The sequence below is a fragment of the Mus caroli genome, chromosome 2 (assembly GCF_900094665.2).
Source record: "Mus caroli chromosome 2, CAROLI_EIJ_v1.1, whole genome shotgun sequence".
Classification (NCBI taxonomy): Eukaryota; Metazoa; Chordata; class Mammalia; order Rodentia; family Muridae; genus Mus; species Mus caroli.
This window is the reverse complement of record NC_034571.1, coordinates 162,089,984-162,111,456: the sequence shown is the minus strand read 5'-3', so window position 1 is coordinate 162,111,456 and position 21,473 is coordinate 162,089,984. Positions and strand designations below refer to the sequence as shown.

Sequence of the window (21,473 nt, the reverse complement as noted above, 5' to 3'; positions counted from 1 at the left end):
GCTATTATTTTGCTGGTCGCCATTGCAGGCCTTAAATCCAGCCGGGAGTGTGGCTCAGTGGTAAGAGCACTTTCCTAGTATTCTTAAAGTCCTGGATTCAACCCCTGACTCCCTCCCGCCCAGTATTAGAGAAGCTGAGGTATTGGCACAAGTCTGCCACCTTGGCACCTCAAGAAATGTGCCAGGATGCCGGGCATGGTGGCGCACACCTTTAATCCCAGCACTCGGGAGGCAGAGGCAGGTGGATTTCTGAGTTCTAGGCCAGCCTGCTCTACAGAGTGAGTTCTAGGACAGCCAGGGCTACACAGAGAAACCCTGTCTCGAAAAACCAAAAAAAAAAAAAAAAAAAAAAAAAAAGAAGAAGTGAGCCAGGACTATCAGGAGTTCAAAGTCTCTGTTGTACAGTGCCTTGGAGGCCAGTTTGGGCTACGCAAGATGCTGTCTCAACCAACCAACGACCTAGGTGTTCAGTGACAGGTTCTTCTCATGCTCAGGTCGTCACCTTCACTCTATTCCTCTAACTAGATCAAATGCCAAGGCTGTGCAGCAAAGGCAAGATTGAGTTCCGGAAGCCCACAGAACTGTTCTGTCCATTTCCGGTTGCCTGGCCCTAGCAGGTGCGTGAGTGTGTGTGGGCCCCGCCCTAAACTCTCTTCCTTGCAAGCCCATTGGTAGGATCTCTGCTGGCCCGCCCACCTGTTGATATTTAAGGCTGGGCTGGCTTCATTCTGAACCAGTATCCCTAGGAGGTGTTTCGCTGAAGAGAGCCTTCTTTCCTGAGGATTACCCACGTTAAGGTACAGATTTCGGATAATTCCACCTGCGTTGTTCATACCAGGATGGCTAGCTGGGGGTTCAATGTCTAGATTAGGCAAATCAAGACTTAAATTTGACACCGAGTTGTAGTCTGCACCACCACCACCCCCACACCCCCGCCCGTAACCCAACGCGTCTATGGGATTTTTCTAGATTTGATGACATGGTGGGAGTCTGTGACTGTGGTCACTGATATTTTGTGTCTTTTTGAGTACTGGGGCATTGCACCCAAGGCCTACCCATCCCTGTGTTCTTTTTTCTATTTTAAGACAGGCTTGAACTCGTTCTATAGTTCAGGTAGATTGAATTTGTAATCCCCCTATCTCTGTTCCCTGCGTGAGTAGGAATCCATTATCTATACCATCAGGCTAGAACCAGTGGTCTTAATGGTGATGCCTTGTTGTGTGCCAAACCCCCCAATATTGTGTTTTGAGTGTTTCCAAGTGCCCTTTCGTCTGTGAAATGGGAGAAAACAGGAAGGGAGACTTATATCTAATGGTGTAGGTTGGCAGGTAGGCAGTGAGACCTTGGTTTAGAACCCAGAAATTTAAGTCAGTGCCAAGGGCAAACAGAGGTGTTCTAATAGGGGGTGACCCTATACTTAGTTTGCTTCAAAGAGTATTTGATTTGACCTGGAAGACCTATTTGGGAAGTGATTGCTGATTGTTGTTCTCTATGGTCTTGAGGCCCAAACCCTTTGTAATAAATGCTATTGGTGAAGTGAAATGGGACATGGCTTTATTCCTGCCAGAGAGGCCCAAACAAGAGAAGTCCGTCATCCAGAAAATGGTGGTTTTTATCGCCTACTTTAGTTTTCTGCACAAGGTTATTTATTTATTTATTTATATTTGAGACCAGGTCTCATCTTGCTCAGATTTGCATTGAACTATTTATCCTCCTGGCTCAGCATTCCTAGTCCTGTTAGAACTATAGGCATTAATGGGATACTTGGCTTACCTTTTTTTTTTAAAGCAGAGGGAACATAGACTTTATTAAGGAAATCAGAGAAAGGACTCCCAGTGTGGTAGAGGTTCCAAGGTGAATACTTATTTTATTTAAGACAAACTTTAATGACATTCACTTGCTATGTAGCCGAGGGTGGCCATGAACTCCTAAACTTCCTGCCTCTACTTCCCAAGTGCTGGAATTACAGGTGTGTGCCGCCTTCCTTGGCTGTAAGAGGATTTACATACATGAGTTAATCCGAGAACTAATTGTGTAGCCCAGGCAAGCGAGAAACTGTCTATCCCCCAGTCACAGTCTCTTGGCCATCTGGGATTTCAAGTGTCCCCAAGTCACCATGTGGAGTTCACACTGGCATAGACCATGGCCCCAGTTCATGTTTTCTTGTTTTTTTCCTTTTTAGTTTTTCCTTTTTGGCCTGGGACTCAGAGAGATGCCCGCCTCTGCTGCTGGGATTAAAGGTGTGAACCAGTTATCCTTGTAGATGTTGTAAATGGGACCTGAAAATTGGACATACTTCCATATCTGAGTATCTGCAGCAGAGAGAGATGGTCTATGTTACTGTCTGAGGAAATGGTTCACTTAATAACTGAGCCAGTTGTTATTCTACTGTAACCATGGGCCAGAAGGTTACAGAAGGCTCCAGGCAGATGATACACATTGCCTTAGGCCAATTTTCAACTGGTTTCCATGTCAGGCTGGTCTTCTTGTTCCTTGATTATTTGGTCCCTCAGTCTGGAATGGCATCTTGTCCCTGAATAGGAGGTCCTTGAAGGGGGCATCTGTTTTCTTCATATTGTGGGTGGAAGGATCTCAATATTTAGATCTTTGATTTAATTATGTAAGTTTATCCCTGGATTTTCCTCCACGTATGCAGGCTCTCTTTACTTAATATAAATATTTAAGGACAGGTGTGGTGGTACACTTCTTTATTCCTAGCACTAGAGAGGCAGAGGCAGGTGGATCTCTTTTGAGTTTCAAGCTAGTCATGACTGCATAAGGAGAGCCTTTCTATAGCCTAGGATGACCTTGGATTTCTGATCCTCTGGCCTCCGCCTCAAATTCAGGCATGATGGGTGTGCCCCAGCTCACGTGATTTTTATTTGTATTCTGTTCTGAGTTTAATTTTTCAGATACTACATTTCCAGGAAAGAGTATTGGCTTTTTTTGTGTGTGTTTTGCTTAATTATATATTTACAGGCTACTAATTTTTAATTACACAGAGAAATCTATTTTACTTATCTAAATTATATAAGAGAGTTGAAAACTTTTACCACTAAAAATGTTCTGATTTTTTTTTTTTCTCTCTTTCTTGTTCAAGACTTAGTAACTTTTGTTGTGGGGGTGGTCTTTCCTGATTTTCAGCATTCTTAAGGGTACGTCTGTGGTCTTGTGTGGTTTTTCTTTTATTTTAGAAGGGGGTTACCTGTTTTACATCTTTACGTACGTAAGCTTTCTGTAAGCGAACTTGGCAGACTTAGATTATTGTGTTAATAATCTCCGTGATCCAACTGCATGGGATCGCTAGACTCTTATGTTGTTAATGTAAACCGCTATTTATATTCTGCAATTTGGCTGTTCAAAGTTTTAAGATTTCCCCTGTTTCAGTGAAGCTTTGGACAGACCTTGTGTTTGCCTCTCTTACACATCTGCATGCAGCTGTGCTTCCTTGTGTTTAAATGTGACGAACATCTGCTTCTGTTAAAATGGAAGCTTCGGGAGGGCAGCGTTCTCGGCCGGTCTCAGGTCTCAGCCTCGCTCTGTAATTACTACCCGGCTTAGTTGCTTCAGAGTTAGAAATGGACTGTAAATATTTACAGTGAATCAGGCTGCAGGGTTGGCTGAGGCCACAGTATAGCTTTGCATCCTGGTGTCCAGAGAATGAACTGAGTCATGTTCTGGTGAAAAGGGGGCTTTTCATATAGGACAGAAGCCCTATGGTTATTGTGTGGCTGGAAGGAGGAAGGGGTCTGGAGGTGACACAGATGGAGGAATCAAGAATGATGGGATAAGGGGAGGGGCTTGGGTAGAGGTGTGGCCTGGGAGGACAGGAGGTTACTCAGCACCTTTGAGGGGAAGCTGAAGGAAGTATAGAGGGAAGTTGGTACTTGGCTTGGGATTTTTATGTTTTCTTTGAGACAGGATTGAATATAGCTCAGGTTGCTCTTGAAGTTCCTGTGTAGCCGAGGCTAGACTTAAACACTAGACTCCTGCTTCCAGCTCACTCTCTGCGCTGGCATTATAGGATTGGGTTACCAGCTTTTGTTGTTTCTGTCTTTCTGTGTAGCCAGGGCTGGCCTTCAACCCCACCCCTCATCCCCCCCCCCCCCCCCGGGTAGCTCAGCTAAGGCAGGTTTCAAATTTGCAATCCTGTCTCAGGCGCCTGGGCTCCCGCTGCAATTACAGTCCTGCTTGCAACACAGGCTCTGGGAGACTGATTTATTTATTGAGGTAGGGTATCAGGGAGTCGGGGCTGTTTTGAACTCTTGATCTTTCTCCCTCTATCCTCCAAGTGCTGGGATAGCAGACGAGCGACAACATGCCAGTCAGGGGTACCTATTTATTGTTTTTTTTAAAAAAACAAAAACATTTCTTGAGAGAGAGAGAGAGAGTACTAGCCCACATTTGTGCCATGGCGTGCACATGGAGGTCTCAGTACAACCTTTCCGAGTCCTGGGGATTTAACTCCGTCTGTCCAGTCTAGTTTGGCAGCCAGCGCTTTTCTCTGCTGTTGTGCTTGTTTTGTTTTGTGTTGTGTTTTTGAGAACACCCTCTGTAGACCAGGACGGTCTTCACCTTGTGCTGTTCCTCCTGGCTCCGCCTCCCCACATCGACAGGCCCAATGACTGGCACGGGCCTCCTCCTTGGCTGAGTTATGTACATGTTAGAAACATTTATTGCCTTCTGCTCTGTGGAGAGAGTCCTGGTCAGGACCCTGATTTTTATGATCTTTCCTGCCACTTTTATACCTTTTATACGTTGTTCTCTCTCTTGGAACAGAGGCATCAGCAGCTGCACTCAAGGGCATGGTGGGAGTCATGACTTCTTGGTGACCAAGTGTAGTATTGATGAGACAGAGTGGAAGGAGGGAAGGTGGTGTTCCAGAGCTCTTGGCGGCCGGACATCCAGGAAATAGGGTGTCAAATGTGTTTTCGACAGGACATGGTACATGCCTTTAATCCAGCACATGGGAGGCAGTCAGGAGGACCTGAGCAGAGTCCAGCCCTAGGAGAAGTGATAGGCCAGCCTCGTCTGTCTAACTAAGCAAAGATTCTTTTACTACAAGAAAATTACATTATTACCCTAATAAATAAATTCCACAGCTGAGAAAAGATTAATAAATAATAAATCCATATTAAAGCATTAAAGCTTTTTTTTTTTTTTTTGGTCTAGTTCTATTAGGTCTTTCTCTTTCTCTTGGGGACTCACCATGGATTACATGCTGCGACTTGATGTGGGTGCTTGGAACCTGACCTGGATCCTGTTGATTAGCAGCAGGTTTTTGTTTGTTTGTTTGTTTTTGTTTTTTTGAGGCAGGGTTTCTCTCTGTAGCCCTGGCTGGCCTCCCAACTCAAAGATCTGCCTGGCTCACTGGCTCAGCAGGGTTTGAACTGCTACCACTAGAGCCATCTCTGTGGTCTTCTGAGGATCCAGGTGGTCCACCTGACCCTGCCAGTGTCTGTTGTAGGTTTTTATTCTAAGAGACACTGGGAACATGAGGCAGGACTGTGGTAGTAACAGGCTTGAATATTGATCCAGTTGGTGCTGGTGGGTGCAGTCAGCGGGTGTGTGTGTGTGTGTGTGGGGTGCAGGAAACTTGGGGACCTTGGACTGAAGTCCCCAGCTGATTAGCATTCACCAATCTTTTCCCGGTGATGTTTTTATGAGCTGCTGGGATGAGGGAGATGGCCTGACAGGAAAGGCTTACCAGAGGCCATGTGAACACTGGTATGGAAGGTTGAGGGAATCAGAAGGGTGTGGGGACGGAACCACAGATGAAGAGGGTTTCAGCTCTACTGAATGCTCTGGGTGCGATGAATGAGAAAAGAGATTGACCTTTGATAGTCTAGATAGTCTACTGCAACCAGGCCCAACCCTTTCCCCCCAGGCCTCACCATGGTCTCCTTAAGTCATTATTATATTATTTATATTTTGGTCCTTTGTTGCCTCCCCCCCACCTCCCCAGTTATTTGGGGGTAGTAGAGCTTGCCTTTAAGTCCCTGGTCTCTCTGATCCCACCTCTCAAGAGCTAGGATTGTAGGCATGAGCCACCACACATGTACATTCCAGACCAGACCTTGGGCCTGTGCATGCTAGGCAGACACCTTCCCAAATAGTAACAGCCTCAGGAGCTGTTTTTATTTTTAATTTTTACTTACTGTTTTTTTTTTTAATGTCTATATCTTGCTGGGTAGCATAAGCTGGTGGGGAATTCCATATTCTGGCTTAGGGAACTGTTCCGTGATTACAGAGGTATTCTACCACACCTGCCTGTAATACCTAAGGCCTGATTTCCCGGAAGGGAATCTCTACTGCTCTCCAGCTCCCTTCTGTCTGTCTCTGAGAGATAAGCCCAGGAGGGACAGGGACTCATTGTTCTGCCTCCTGTGCTTACAGCCACTGGCTCAGGGTGCCTGGGCCAGGAGGTGGGGTTAGCTCAGACCTGAAGCCTAGCTATAGTTATGGAAATATGTATCATTTCTGCAGATAATCTGTATAATTAATTGCATTACCATTATTTCTTATGCCCATGTCTCTTAACATCTTAATTTGTCTTTTGGCAATATTGGGGATGGAAACTCGAGCCCCTTGCATGCTAGGAAGTGCTGTACCACTGAGCTATACCCCCAGGCTTGTTTTGCTTTGAAACAGCAAACTGCTTCGGCCTCCTAAGTGTTGAGGATTTTGCACATCCAGCATCATAATTGGTTCATTTTTGTCACTATTTTTCAGACAGCATCTCATGGAGTACAGGCTAGCTTAGAACTTGGTATGTAACCCAGGTTATCCTCGAACTCCTGATCTCCCTGCTTCTGCCTCCTCAATGCACTGTCACACTTTTAATTATTGATTTATAGAATTATTTTAATTATTAATTAACTGATTGATTGAGACAGAGTCTCTCTAAAGACCAGAGTGGCCTCACACTTAACAGAGATTCACCTTCCTCTGCCTCTTAAAGGCTTGTTCCTTCACAGCCTTTATTATTTGGAGACAGTGTCTCAGGTTGGTCAGTCTGGTCTTGAGCTTGTCCTCCTGCCTCAGCCTTCTGAGCAGCTGGGGTTACTGCCCTGAGCCGCCAGGTGAGGTTTAACCTTTCCTTTTCTAGGGAGGGAAGTTGAGGCTGAACAGAGATGAAATAATAGTTCAGGATTATTTAGGATGATAATTAGGATTAGCTCTTAGTGGTGGAGCCTGAGGATTCAGGCCACCATGTCACATGCCCTGGGAGAGAAGGGAAGGCGGGCAGGGTTTTTGTGTGAGTGTGAGAAGCAATGGAGGCAGAGAGGCAGGACTGGGGGAAGCCTTAGTCTGAGAACACGGTCGGCTGATATGTGCAGGATTTCAAGTGAGGATTCTGCCAAGACAGGAGATGACAAGAGCTAGGTGGTGGCCAGACCCAGAGGGTAGCCAGGCCAGCTCTGGAAGCTGCTCCCTCTTGCTCAAGGCAGTGGGAAGCCACTGAGCAGGGTGGCAGGCTCTGCTTCTCTCCACTGGGAAGCAAGCATGAAGGCCAAGCTACACAGAAGCCGAGAAACATGGACAGGGTCCCAGTGTGTGACGGGAGCAGGGGCCAGGACACAGGTCCCCGGCTGGGTTTAGAGACACAGAAGTAGAGTTGAGGTTTGGGATCTTTTTGAGGTGCCTGGGATGCATTCTGGGGTCCTAGCTCCGTCCCCAGCTCCAAAGTGGAAAATACAGAATTTGCTGATAAATACATTGTATATATAATTTAATAGAGCTATTTGTGGGGAAGAAAAGTTTATTGGTTATAATACAAGGTGGCACCATACATACTTGGCAGTACCAGAGTATTCCTGTAGCTTTAAATAATAATAATAACAATAATAAAAAATAATAAATGTATTATATTAATAACATAATTGTTTATATAATAAATAAAGTAAATACTCATCATTATTAGTTGGTTCTTTGAGACAGGGTCTCTATAGTTTTGGAAGTCTTAGAACTCACTATGCAGACTAGCCTGGCCTCAAAGTCACACAGATCTGCTTGCTTCTGTGTCTGCCTTCAGAGTGCTGGGAACAAAGATATGCATGGCCTGCTGCTGTTGTTGTTGATGTTATTATTATTATTATTATTATTCTGAGACTGGATTTTGAATTAGCCCAGGCTGGGCTCAGATTCGATGTTTGGCTAAGAATATCTTTGAACTTTGACCTTTCTGCCTCCACTTCCCCAGTTCTGGCACTCCAGCCAAGGCTACCATGCCTAGCTGGAGATGGAACCCAGGGCTCCTGCAATACAGGCAAGCAGCACCTGAACTGTGTTCCCTCTTGTTCCTGTCTCTTCTGAGGCAGGATCTCAAGCAGTCAGGCCAGCCTTGGATGCCTTCCTGCCTCCAAAGTGTTTTGGCTTGAGAGTGTGAAGAGAAAATGGATCTCTTCATTGAGATGGTGGCCGGGATTGAATTCAGTGCCTTGTGTCTTTTCTCTGTCCTCCCTTGTCCCGTTGGGAAAACCTATTGAGCCGAGGAGGTTTTGAGAGGGGCTTCCCTGGGAATGTTGTATGTATAAATATTTAAGGCAGTTCCCATGAACATTCAGAGAGAGGGCAACCTTGTGAGCCAGCAGTAATAGAGAAAGGGGCAGTTGTGTCTGTGAGGGGCAAACAAACTTGTGCAAGGGGCAGATGTGCTTAGAATCAACTGGTGTTCTCAGCCCAATCAAGGTTGATTTAGTCAATCAAGTCGGATTATATCTCAACCTCTATTTAAATTGAGCTTTGCGCTTAGCCCCTCCCTTCTTGGTTTGCTTGTAAAAACCAGCAATCACATCTCCTCCTGTATTGTTCCGGGCCAGGTGGACTGGCTGGCTCCTAGGATTTCCAGGTCCCAGCACCGCCTTCCCTCCTGAAAGGTAATTTCTGCCATCTACTTTTCTCTTCACATTACTGGGTATTTTCAAAACGGATGACTTCCATGGGGTTGAAATTTAGGAAGGGAAAGTGGAGTGCCCTCCCTCGGCTTTGTTATCTCTTCTTAACTTAGTGTTTTCAGTCTAAGGGAGAGTGCTGCTACTGCCTCCCTCTCAGATGTCCTTTGTAGTTTGTAAATGCAGGTTCGGACTAACTTTTTCTGTTTCCTGCTGCCTGCAGTTTTTCTGGTTTTCCTGTCCTTACACTGAGTTCTTTTGAGCGTCTGCGCCGTTTCTGCTGCAGCTCCGGGGATTTCGTTTCCAAGCTGTTTCTCTATATCTGTTCCACAGTGAAATAAATACTTGGGAAAGACTGTATATTTCATCTGCACTTCCAATTAGGACTTAGTCTCCAGAAAGATAATTTCTGTAGATGTATATACAGAAAACCAGGCTTGCTCTTGTTTTTGTTAGATTTTCGGATACAGGAAAGGATCTGGATAGAAAATCAGATGTTAGTTTAAGGAAGCGGCCTGCTAGCACTAAGATGAAATCAGAGATAATGGCGAGTGAGTTTATAAGCGCACTTTGGGAAATGGGTCTTGTGTGTGTGTGTGTAGGGGGGTGGTGGTGGTGTTTTGGAACTGTGAAAAAGACGAGAGGTGGCTGAGGTTTGTCGGGTACAGGATGTGGATTGGGACTTGAGTTTGGCTACACGTGCAGATCCCAGCAGCAGGGACGGAAAAACCGGGTCCCACTCTGCGTGGCTGCGTCCTCCGGCACCTGATTCCTTTAGAGGTAGCGCAGCCTGGGAAGTGAGTGATGGCGAAGCTGGGCTCCGCGTGGGCGGGGCCAAGGCCGTGGAGACCAACGTTCGATTTTTCAGTTTCCACTTCGCCCAGGAGTGGGGAGTTCTTAGCTGCTTATTACGAAACCAAACGTCCCTCGGGTTCTCCTATGACTTTCCGACTTTTAATTGTGTCCCAAATCAACGCGAGGCACGAGCCTCCGCATTCTAAGGCAGGAATTCCGATCTCTCCATGTCCCTTGGAAAACACGGTATGTGTTTGCAAGCTCAGCCGTCACTGGCAGAATTTTGCAACGATTTCCCAGTTCTGTTGGCACGTCTCCAGGAGGGAAGGTTCTTTGTAATTCTTTGCTCAGACATCAGGATCTCATACAAACCTCTTAGCAGATAGATCAGGGAAGGCAAATCCCTTTCAATTTTAAACGCTACAACATAGTAAGTCCCCCTCCCCCTTATTTGTGGTGGTGGAGGGAGAGGGATGAGAAACAGTAACAGACCATCCGATGCCAAAATGGCTTAACAGAGTATGGCTTTGTGAGGGCATGGAGAACCGCCCCCCCCCCCCTTTCTTCCTTTACTCTGAAAATAACTCAGTAGCTACAAGGTCTGAGAGCCCGAGTCTCATTGTTCTTAGCCAAATGATTGTTTGTCAAAATATTTGATTGTTTCCCTATTGCTGCGGAGAAGTTTGGACTTTCCTTTCTGTTCCATCTCCACACTAGGGTTTTAACTATCAGCTATTGTGTTTACAGTATTCAAGGCTTCAGAGTGCAAAGGTTACCCATTAACATGGAGACTGAAGCTCAACCTCTATCCACTTTACTTGGTCATAGTTTTCTTTGTTTTATAGCAAAGCTCCCCTCCCTCGTTTTTTTTTTTTTTTTAATTTGGGGGGGTCAAAGTTAAATGAAGTCTTCTGCTTATGAATGTTTGCTGAGCTGTTGCGTTTTGATCGTGAATATTTATAAGGCTTTAACCTTATAAATATTATAGTTTATCATATTTATAGTGTAAATATAATACTTTAGAGAAAGATATTAATCTGTGGTGAGAAAAGGAACCCTAGTACTAAAAATGATCAATATCTTCTGAGCTTGGATGAGAATCAGGGCTGGCTTAAGGATCTACTTCCAGCGATGCTAATTAATTGTGAGTAAGTAATTGATTCACTTCCTTTGAAAAAAAAAAAGACTAACGAGACCATATGTGGGTTGGTAGTTCTATGTAAAATGACAGCAAAAACATTCTACAAGGCAGATTCTTGCCCCTTGCTAAGCTGTCTTCTTGAATTCTTCTTCCTATTTATTAAGGACTGCGTTGCTTACCAGTTCCGGTCGGTTCTTTTTTGTCCCGTTCCCCCCAACCCCCACGCTTCTTTTGATTTAGGAAATGGGTATGAATGCTTTTCTTGATGTTTTCCCACTTTTTGATACACCGAGGGCCAGCTTGAAAAAGAAACAAACAAGTTGACTCTTAGGTGTTAAGCAATAAATCTATTTTACATTTGAGTTCATTTGCATTTTGGAGCAGAAAAAATTATTGGATGTGATTGTGGCCGCCATAGTTCCTCCCTGGGGCTTGCTTAAAACGGGACATCAGTCCCAGGCCTTTGGAGTCAAACCTTTTCCTGTCTTGTCTTCTTTCATCTTTAATACGAGTCAGGAACAAAACAGAAGGGAAACGCTTTAAGTGAGTTGGGCATAAAGAAGTGTGTGGTTTTTGTTTTTGTTTTTGACCACACTTTTAAGCCTAGTTTCACTCAAGTGAATTTCTGGGCAAACTAAGATTTATTAGGTACCAAGTCCAAATTCAGATATGAAACTATAATAGAAACACAAGCCTAGGGTTTTAAGGAAGAAATAAAAAAAGCTTTTTGAAGATAATAATTTAGAGAAATTTATTCTTTTTAGGTCTCGGACCTTCCTCACATTGACTCTCTGAAAGTGCTAACCTTCAGAACACCTCAGAACACCGCTATCCTGTGAGCTCCCGAAGCCAGTGGCAAGGTTGGTTTATTTTTAAATTTTTATTATTATTATTTTTGTTGTTGTTGTTCGTGATTCTGGGCGACCCGGGAGTTGGGCAACCGGCCCCTCCCCTCCCCTCCCCTCCCCTCCCCGGGCGCACCTTGCAAGGGAGGGGGAGGCGGCGAGGGAGGACTGGCTGTGCGCCTGCGTGCTGCGTTTGCAGCCCCCCCACCCCCAGAATACCTGTCACTGGAACCGCCCGGGCGCGAGCGCGCCACGTTAGGCCGGATGGCGGGACACGGCGCGGGGCGCGCGTGCGCGGGAGCCCACGGGGTGGGAGTGGGGTGCGCGCGCCGCTCCGCGGGGCTCGCGCCTCGGGGGTCCGTGGGGGCGTGGCCGGCAGCGGTGGGCGGGTCAGGGACGCGCTTGCGCACACGCGCGGTCACCGAGGGGGCGTGGCCGGCGCGGCCGGGGGCGGGGCGTCAGGCGGCGCGGCCGGGGGGGAGGGCGCAACAGCTGCTGCGAGCACTTTCTGCCCCAACAGTCCCCCCGCCGGACGCCGGCCGCCCGCCCGCCCGCGCAGGGACCCCGCGCCTGCACTGTCCCCGCGCGGACGAGTAGGGGGCGCCCGCGCCGCTCCCTCGCCCCGCGCCGGAGGTGAGCCCGGCCCCCCGGAGCCTCTGTGGGGGTGGGGGTCCCGGCGCCCGCGGCCGTGGGAGGCGGGCATGGCGCGGCCCCGTCCCGGTCCCCGCGCCGTCGGGGCTAGCGGCAGACGCACAAAGGCCGCGCCGCCTCTGCCGCTCCTTCAGCCCCGCGGCTGGGCGGTGCAGCCGGACGGCCGCAGGTAAAGGGGCGCCGGGGCCGCGTCCCCACGGCTGCGGCCGCGCGTGGGGCTGGGAGGGACGGCCGAGACAATGGCCTGCCCGGCGCGGCGTGGCCGTCGGGGGTCCGGGCCCCTGCGTCCTGCCAACCGAGGAAGGTGTTCGGTTTCACTCCCAAACTTAGAACGTCCCGCAAACTCCCGTGGGAAGTTGGTGCGGGGTGGCGGGACGCGGCACCGCACGTCCGAGGGCGCCGCCCCGTGCGCCTCAGTTTAGCCTGGACGCGAGCGGGCGCGCAGTGAAGGGCGCCCCCGCCTCAGACCCTCGGCGCACGGGAAGCGCATTCTTGGGCGGGGAGGGTGGGGGTGGGGACAGCGGGCGGGGATTTTTCCCGAAAGGTTTGCTTCCTGAAGTGATTCGAAGCCCCGGGGGGGGGGCACTTCTGGGACCCCCAGTGGGGGCCGGTCCGCACTCACACAGTAGTAGAAAGTTTTAAACTTTTTATTGTTTGGGTCGGGGGCTCGGGGTGGTCGTTCCCAACCTTAAGGGCTGTGTCCTGTGAGCCTTAGTGTCTCTCTCTGAGAAACAGGCATTCCTGAGCATGCGTTGATTAAGGGGCGCCAGCCTGGGGTCCAGGGCTGTAGGGCACCATGAGTACCTCAGGATCCCGTGGCCAGCTTCCTGGTTTGGGATGGGTTGGAGCCATTAAGTTGTATGTTTTAAGAGGCCTAGGTCTGATTTAGTTCAGGTTGATTCAATTATGTCTTCATCCCTTTTGAGGTGGTTGAATAACTTGACATGAGATTAAGGCCAACAAAAGAAGAGGCAGGGTAGCCACAGCTGCTGGCCATGCCTGGCAACTAGGTAGGGGCCTCAGGGGGCCTTTCACCTCTCTTTGTAAGAGAACAACGTCCACAGCCTTCTTGACTACTTTTCCCAGAGTAAATCGACCACCTTGGTACCAAATCAGATATCAGATGTTAAGTTTTTGTTTCGAGAAGGATTAGTAGTAACAGGTCTAGTTTCAAAAAAAAAAATTTTTTTTTTTTTTTTTTGTAGTGACAAGTGCAGAGAAGTAACCTTACTGCTTTCTGTCTGGGGAGTTTATCTATCAGACCACTAGTTGTGCTTAGTTACTGTGCTGAGAACTTTTAAGGTGTGTCCTTACTGGTTGATGACTTTTCCTCCTCCGCTGGAGAAGTCGTATTTATTTTAGATACTGTTTTTTCAAACCTGTGGAGCCTGGTGGTATATTTAGGCTATTTGGTTATTTTGGTTTTAATTTTGAATCCTGATTTGATTGAGTCCCTCCACCATGCTGCCAGCTTTCCAGTTATGTAAGTATAAAATCCAAGAGGCAGTGACCTCTGAAGACTGAGTTGTGGATAGTTAGCATTAGTCATCCCTGGGAACTTCCATATTTTGGCTCTTTAGACTCCACCTTGGTCTGTGTGCAGGAGGAGGAAGCAGGGGGAAGACCTGACTGGAGGAAGGCCACGTTTCTTTAGTCTCCGACTCCTTTCATCCTCACTCCATCTCCACACTTTGCAGTCTGATCTCCTGTTAGTGGGATAACTGGCGAGATTGAGGAGATTGACACTCCCTGATTGTCTGGCTTCCTATTATCCCCTTTCACTTCTTACTTTAAAAAAGGAACTAAGATACCGCTTAGAAAAATTTTCCCCTTTATGCTGAAGAATCTATTTTAATAATTGCTCTCTCTGTTTTTCTCCCCTCCCAGGTGGTAGGGGGGGAGAGGGGGAGAGAGAGTTCTGAGTCTGGCTTCTTCACGGGGGAGGGATTTGCATTTTCTTTGTTAGCCTCCATTTTTGGCCGAGAAACTTGGGGTGGATAGGAGCCCCTAATCCTTTCCAGTGGGCTTGTTTTGGAGGAAATCTGAAAATAAGACATAATCATCAAGTCTCTTATAAACTGATGAAATAATTGAGGCCTACAGTGGCCCTCGTGACTCAGGCTCTGTCTCCTGGCAGATAAGTGCTAATCACTTTTCTCCCTCAACATCACTTGAGTACGAAATGCTGTTTTGCCACAGCAGGGCTGCCATCCCCAGCCCAGGAGCCCTCTTCATTCTGAGCTGCCTGATTAGAGCCTGGGGTTCCAGAAGATGAGCTCCTTTTTCACTTTATCAAATAACAGGCTTTCTCTCACTAGTTCCAAACATGATATTGGTTGACAAGAACTTTGGAGTAGTTTTAATGACCCTTGACTGCCTAAAACACAGGACGTCATAAAATATCTGCTGTCTGACTGCTGTGAACACAGATGACTAGGGCCTTCAGGTACTGCATAGGAAGCTGGGTTTCCAGGCGGCTAGAAAAGCATTATTCTTCGATTATTCAGTCTCATGTATGCTGTGTGGCCTGCATTTTGGAATTTTGAGGTCACTAGCTATAATTTGTTTTAAATGGCTGGTTCCTGATTCCTCATTGCAGTTTTAATTCCATGGCCATGTGTGTAATTGATAATCTGGGAAGTGGAAGCTGAGACATCAAAAGTGGCTTTTCCATCTTTGGAATCAGAAGGAAACAACTTCAGGCAGTTTGGATAAACTGTTGACTATTAGTATCAAAATGTAGTTAGGTGATCACAGCTGAGCTTATGGAATAATTTTTAATTTAGGGTTATCAAAAAATAAAAACCTGGAAGACCTGTGTAGAACAGCTACTAAAATTGAATTAAAGGATTTCTATCCTAATAAATATTGTGAACCAGGATAGGTTTAGCTACAGGCAGGAAAGCAAGCTGTGAATGTGGAGGAGCCTCAGCTCACACACTTCACCTCCTGATTTTTCAGGGGGATGGCTGTTAACTAGTTTAAATGCTCATGGAGGAAGGTGTATTATTACACCAGGGAAATGTCTTTGGCCTTACTGTGTAGGGCAAGTCTGGTGGAATATCACTTAATGGCCTCCTTGTGGGGGCACTGTAGAAGGAGCTGAAAAGCTGGCCTTTCAGTTAGGTGATCTGGATTAAGGTTCTTGGCCCGCCAGTAATATAGCCAGGCAAATTTGCAATGGTATGTGGGCCAAAGGGTTTTGAATTCAGACCACGAGGGCAGATAGAAATCTTGCCTTGAAGGAAGTTAGTGGGGGATGGGAGGGGGGTACACTACCATTTTCTCCTAAAACCTCCTTCTGATGAGCAAGCTCAGCTCTTGGATATGTCTAGCTTCCACAGAAATGGGGGGCTGTGGGGGGGGGGNGGGGAGAAGTCCCTGTTAGCCAGCTGCTACCACAAATTACCCCTTCATGCTGCGCTGCCTGAAGAGCTTCCATTTGAAGGCTTGTTGACTGCAGCTTTCTAAACAGGCTGCTGCTTCCTGAACAGGCTAGCAACATTAGGAGCTACTAGAAATTTGGGGCCAGTGTGGTAATTTTATGATAAAGGTGAGAAATAAATTCAGTGAACCTGGCGAGGCAGCTGAGCGAAGGTGTATGTGCAGGGGTGGGTCCTCTTCCTGGCTTTGTTCCTTAGCGTTTCCAGTTGACTTTGGCCTGCCCACCCCCGGGCCAGGCTGGTTTTCTCATAGGTGACTGTGGTGATGGTTCAGATCTAGGAGTGCTGAATGGCCAGGTGGCTGTAAAACAGTTACCATGTGAAGAAGTGATTTGTTTGACACTGGATGGTCCAGTACTCAACAGGACACAAAGCAGTTTTGGTGGCAGTTTTTATTTCCTAGTAGCAGATGATTTAACTCTTAACATGTAATGAGCAATGAGAGGTCTTATTTATTGAAAAGAGGTTTTATTTTTATTTAATTTGAGATGCAAACAGGTAACTAGCATTTATTTAACTTTATTGTAAATGGAGGAAGGGGCAGTCTGAGGTTGAGGACAGTGCCTGGGCGTGAGGGTATTCCTGAGCTCGCCTTTTACTTGAAGTTAGTTAAATTGGCTCTGATTTAGACTTGCCTATTTAACCTTCGGCAGAAACTTGGGAAAAAGTGGCATAGTGTGTAGTTCTTGGTGCCACATAATGGGCTTACAGTTTGATGATGGTGTGCCTGTGTGTGTGTGCATGTGTATGTGTGTATTTATGTGTACAGATGTGCCAGGAACATGGACACTGAGTCACTGTTGTCTCTAGCGTTGATAGCCTAGGTAAGTGTGGGGTTTGCTCCTTTAGGCTCCTGAAACCCTTTCCCTCTGTGCAGTTGGTCCTGGCCAATCTCAAGGCACATGACATGTAAGGTTGCCCTGAACAAGCAGAAGTTAACTGTGAGAAACTTAGGACACTAATGCTCCATCTTGTCTACTTGAAAATTATCAAGAATGTCATTTATCCCATAAGATGTTTTAAAGCAGATCAACATGGAGCATTTGAAAGCTAGTTTACAGATATAAGTATCTTTAGGTTGATAATATTGAAAGTAAAACTGGATACTTGAGCACACCTGAACTGATTCGTGGTGAGTCAGGCAGTTTCCAGTTTATTAAGAAAGGGTTGGAGTTTGTGTCTGGCCGTCCTCTGAGCTCATTCTGTTGGAGTTGGGTGTTTCTGTAGGACTTGGAAGAAACTGGGCTGCTTTGCCCAGGATCTTCTCACCTTGCCTTCAAGTAGTGTTTGGCCTGTGATTGGTGGCGTTATGGTGCTGAATTTAAACTGAGAATTGTAACTTACCCCCCCCTCCCCCCACCTGCTAGGAAAGTTGGCCTGGCCATTTTTCCCTTGGAATATTGTGGAAAGATAAAAAAGTTCAAGGTTTAGGGGCCATGGAGATGGCCCAAAAGGTCAGGGCACTTGCCACCACACCAAGCCTGATGGATCTGCATTTTGGTTCTTGGGACATACATGTTGAAGGAGAGAACTGACTTCCTCAAATTGTCTGCCCTTTGATCTCCACATGCATTCTTCCCCCCCCCCCCACACAATATATATAGGTTTTTTAAAAATGGCAGGCTTGATTGTTCCTGTAGAGCTGTGTAGAAGTAAGTTAGTCCTTTTACAGGGTCAGAAAAGAAGAGTACGTTAACATCCTTTGCTGCTTTGCAGAGGACTTGAATTTGGTTCCTAGCACCCACATTTGTGGCTCACAACCATTCATAACTCCCAAGTTGTGGGGAATCCTGCACTGCATACAGGTGGTGCAAACACACGTACACTCAGAGCACTCAAGTAGATGAATCTTGTATTTTTGGTTGTGAGTCCAGCCTTTAACAGCTGAGCCAAATCTCCAGCCCAAGTAGATAAATCTTAAGTCCCCCTCCCATCACAGCATTCTTTATGTAGGTGTTTGGTCTGTGTGCACTTCTGAGCACTCTGTGTGTGCCTTTAGAGGCTAGAAGAGGGTGGCCTGTCCCCTGTGTCTGGAGTTACAGATGGCTGTGAGCTGCTGTGTGAATGCTGGAAACTGAACCTAGGTTCAGGAATCAGTGCCTTTAACTATCAAGCCATTCTCTCCAGCCCTAATTTTGTACTTCAACTGGGAATTGGGGGTGGTTGTGGCACATGCTTTTAATCTCTAATGGGCGGGGGAGGGGTTGTAGCGGAGTGGGTGGCAGAGGTGGAGCTCCATGATTTTCAGGCCACCCTGGTCTACAGAGCGTGTTCCAGGACAGCCCAGGCTACCCGGAGAAACCCTGTGTGAAGAACCAAAACAACAACAACAGGAAGAAAGAAGGAAGGAAATTAATTGTCCAGAGCCTAGTTGTGTGATTTGAGTGCCTCAAGGCGTTTATTAGAGCATCTCTTACCTGAGTGAAGGGTTGGAGCCCATGGTGGATCTCTGCTTGTGAGAGCCCTAAATGCTGTGTCAGCAGACAGTTACTGCTCCCTCCTGACTTGGATAACCTTTAGTAAGCGTGAGCCAGCATAGTCATGGGAGGAAGAGCACAGATGTGTTGTCTGAAGGCTGCGGGCATATTTATGTACTCCCAGTCCAAGTACAGGAGTGGTCACAACACAAGTGGCAGTTCCCTCGATTAACTCTTTTGAGCAGTTTATCGGCCTTTGCAGTATCTTGTATAATTGATAACTTTTCAGTCAGGTACTGGTAGAATTCAATGTCACTTTAGTCACACATCAGTGTCTAGTTAGTGATTTTAAGAATATCAGACATACTTGAGCAGTGAAAGCCATATGCTTCTTACTGAGCTTCAAAGATTGTTGTATATAAAAGAGTGACTGAGTAATTTTCATGGGCGTTAAGCCTCAGCATGCTCTCAGAATGTAAGGCATTCTGAGTGAGGCCCATGCCTGCTCCAGAGCTGTGGGACTGGAGGCTGGATCAGTGCATCCTTTACAGGAATGGAAGATTGAAAAATGTTTTAAAAACATTTTTTTCAAAGTACTTTTTTAAAAAAAGATTTATGTATTTATTTATTTATATGAGTACACTGTCAGAAGAGGGCATAAGACCCCATTTAGATGGTTGTGAGTCATATGGTTGCTGGGAATTCAACTCAGGACCTCTGGAAGAGCAGTCAGTGTTCTTAACCCCTGAGCCACCTCTCCAGCCCTGTAAAGTACTTTTTAACAAGGTTTTGTGGTGAGAGTCCCTTGCCTTCCTGGCATTCAAAGTTGGATTGTAGTGATGTTCTTCAATCCTGTCAAAAAGCAGTCCTTGAAGCACCCCCCGGAGAGTCCTGGTGCCTCTTGCACTTCAGGAGAAGGTTAGAACATTTTGGGAAAGCTACATGTGCTTGCACACTTGAGGAAGAGGGACGCTTGTTAGGTAGTAACTACCGTAGCACAGCTGTGGGTAGGTTTGGAAACTCCATCGTGCAATTCCTTCAGAGCTTAGCAAGTTGGTTTGAATTGGTGCACACCGAACTTTTAGTTATTTTGTTGCCTTACGGTTGAGCAGGCGTTTAGCAACTTCTCACTGAGGAGGGTGAGGGTGAGTACCTGCTACCAGATTTTGGTGGCCCTCAAGAGGGGACAAGCTCAGGGGGTCAGGGCCACAGTGCAACCTCAGACCTACACATGGTATGGTGGTGTAGCCCGGTGCTCTGCAGCTGACCGCACTCTGGCCTCAACTCAGCTCAGGGATAACTTTCACCTTTATATTATGGGGAAGAAATCTGGGAGAAGCCAGGTTTGATGGCGCACTCTTTTAATTCCAGTGCTAGGGAGGCAGAGGCAGTCTCTTGAGTTCAAGCAAGGCCAAGCATGGTCTACCATGGAACTGAGAGTTCTAGGACAGGCAGACTGTGAAGAGAAACCCTGTCTCAAAAACAAAAACTAAACAAAAAACTTGGAGGGCTGGTAAGATGATGGATTAGTTCACAGCACTGTCTGTTCTTCAGAGGACCTGTGTTCCATTCCTAGCATCCATGTCAGCTGGTTTACAACTACCTGAAACTCCTAAGGGATCTGACATCCCTCTCCTACCCCACCCTCAGTGCATGTGCACACCACACACACACACACACACATAAACAAAAATGTATTTTAAATACTGTTACAGCTTGGTTGCAGAGAGTGGTCAGTCATGGGGTGTAACCTCTGACTTATGGTTCATTTTAGCGTCAGAACAGAGGTGGCAGGGACTATAACCTGAGAGATGTGTCCTGCTTCAGTCCTGATTTCTGTCAAAGTTCTGGGTATTTTTTAGTCCAGTGCCAGGTACTAGAGAAAGCAGTGGGCCGCCTGCAACTCTGACTTTGGATCTCCAAGGTGTTATCTTTTCTTATATTTGAAAACCTTTTTTAAAGTCTTTTAAAACCATGGTAGAGAAAGATAATTTACAGCAAATGGGAAATTAAATTTTGTCTTAGCTTTATTTTAATTTTTTTTTGTCTTCTCTCTTTTTTTCTTTCTTTCTTTTTTTTTTCTTCTTCTTCTTTTTTTTTTTTTTTCCCCATACAGGGTTTCTCTGTGTAGCCCTGGCTGTCTTGAAACTCACTCTATAAACCAGGCTGGCTTCAAATTCAGAAATCCACCTGCCTCTGCCTCCCAAGTGCTTGTGCCACCACTGCCCAGCTTTTAAATTTGTATTTCCTCATAGGCTGGTTTTAGATGTGGACTGTAGTCTTGAACGTGGTGGGCTTGTGTGGGACAGGCCTGCATTTGAGCCTTCACATGCTGTAACGAAAGCTGTCTAGGACTTCATTCAGTTGAGCACAGACTGTGAACTGTTGTGGGAACCTCAGGAGGAGGAAGCGCTTCCAGCTTTGCTTTTCTCCACCTGACTGCCTGGGACAGACAGATGCTTCCCGTGGCTGTGTGTGCCCTCCCCTCCCCCCCTCCCCTCCTGTCTCCTGTGCCCTAACTCAAGCAGGGTTACTTTGAACTCTTTTGAGATAGGGTTTCATATTGGTTCCTGGCTGGCCTGGAACTCACTAGTGGATATTGCTACTTCTTTTCTGCCATTTTAAAATGGTTATTATAGAGCTTCAAAGAAGAAAGGACACCTTGTAACTGACTGTATTCCAGGTGCAGTAAACCCTTTGGCACGGAGCAGGACCGGGTCAGCAGGGTGTGGTCTTGTCTTTCCCGACTATGTACTTAATTCTTCAGTGAACATCTGCCTGGGTTGTGGGCGTCTGCTTAGTGATTGTGTAGAAATCTGAGAATGCTGCCAGAGCTTTGGTTGTGTGGCGCTGTCCTCGGCCATACACAGGGTATAGTGCTTGTCCACCTTGCTGTAGTGTTAACCACAGAAAGTGCACCCTGGGTTGAGTTCACTTTGTGACACCTTGAAAGTCCTGACTTAGACTGGACCTTAGTTCTCAGGTCTCTGTTATGTCATAGGATGGTAACCACTCCAGGTACTTGTCCTCCATTGTGATAGCAACAAAGGCAGAAACTAAGATAAAGCACTGCCAGCAGCTTGCTCCTCGCCAGTCTGTGTCCTGGAGTCTCACAGCTGCTCCCTGGCTAGAAGGGGAAGAGCCAGCTTCATTCATGACTGCTGAGGGCTGGGAGCAGAGAGGGGGAAGAAAGGACCATGGCAGGTGCTCTGGTGCCTTTTTGTTTCCTTGGGCTGAATTCACAAACCTCATAGGAGAAGAGGCAGGGCTGACCCTCTGTGCTGTGA

The 21,473-nt window shown here is 46.8% G+C and overlaps 1 protein-coding gene across 8 annotated transcripts in view; it reads left to right on the top strand.

Moving 5' to 3' along the window:
- Nucleotides 1–600: 600 nt before the first annotated feature.
- Znf217 (zinc finger protein 217) overlaps nucleotides 601–21,473 on the top strand; it is a 33,848-nt gene continuing 12,975 nt past the window's right edge. The window contains exons 1-2 of one of the 8 annotated variants that reach the window (XM_029474088.1): nucleotides 601–617; nucleotides 11,595–11,690. The gene's annotated coding sequence lies outside the window, so the exon portion shown is untranslated. Of the gene's footprint in view, nucleotides 618–732; nucleotides 798–8,821; nucleotides 8,880–9,796; nucleotides 9,936–11,594; nucleotides 11,691–12,135; nucleotides 12,309–12,369; nucleotides 12,496–12,945; nucleotides 13,810–21,199; nucleotides 21,391–21,473 lie in introns of those variants that run through there. The other 7 variants (XM_021154662.2, XM_029474087.1, XM_021154674.2 and 4 more) reach the window with 7 other exon arrangements.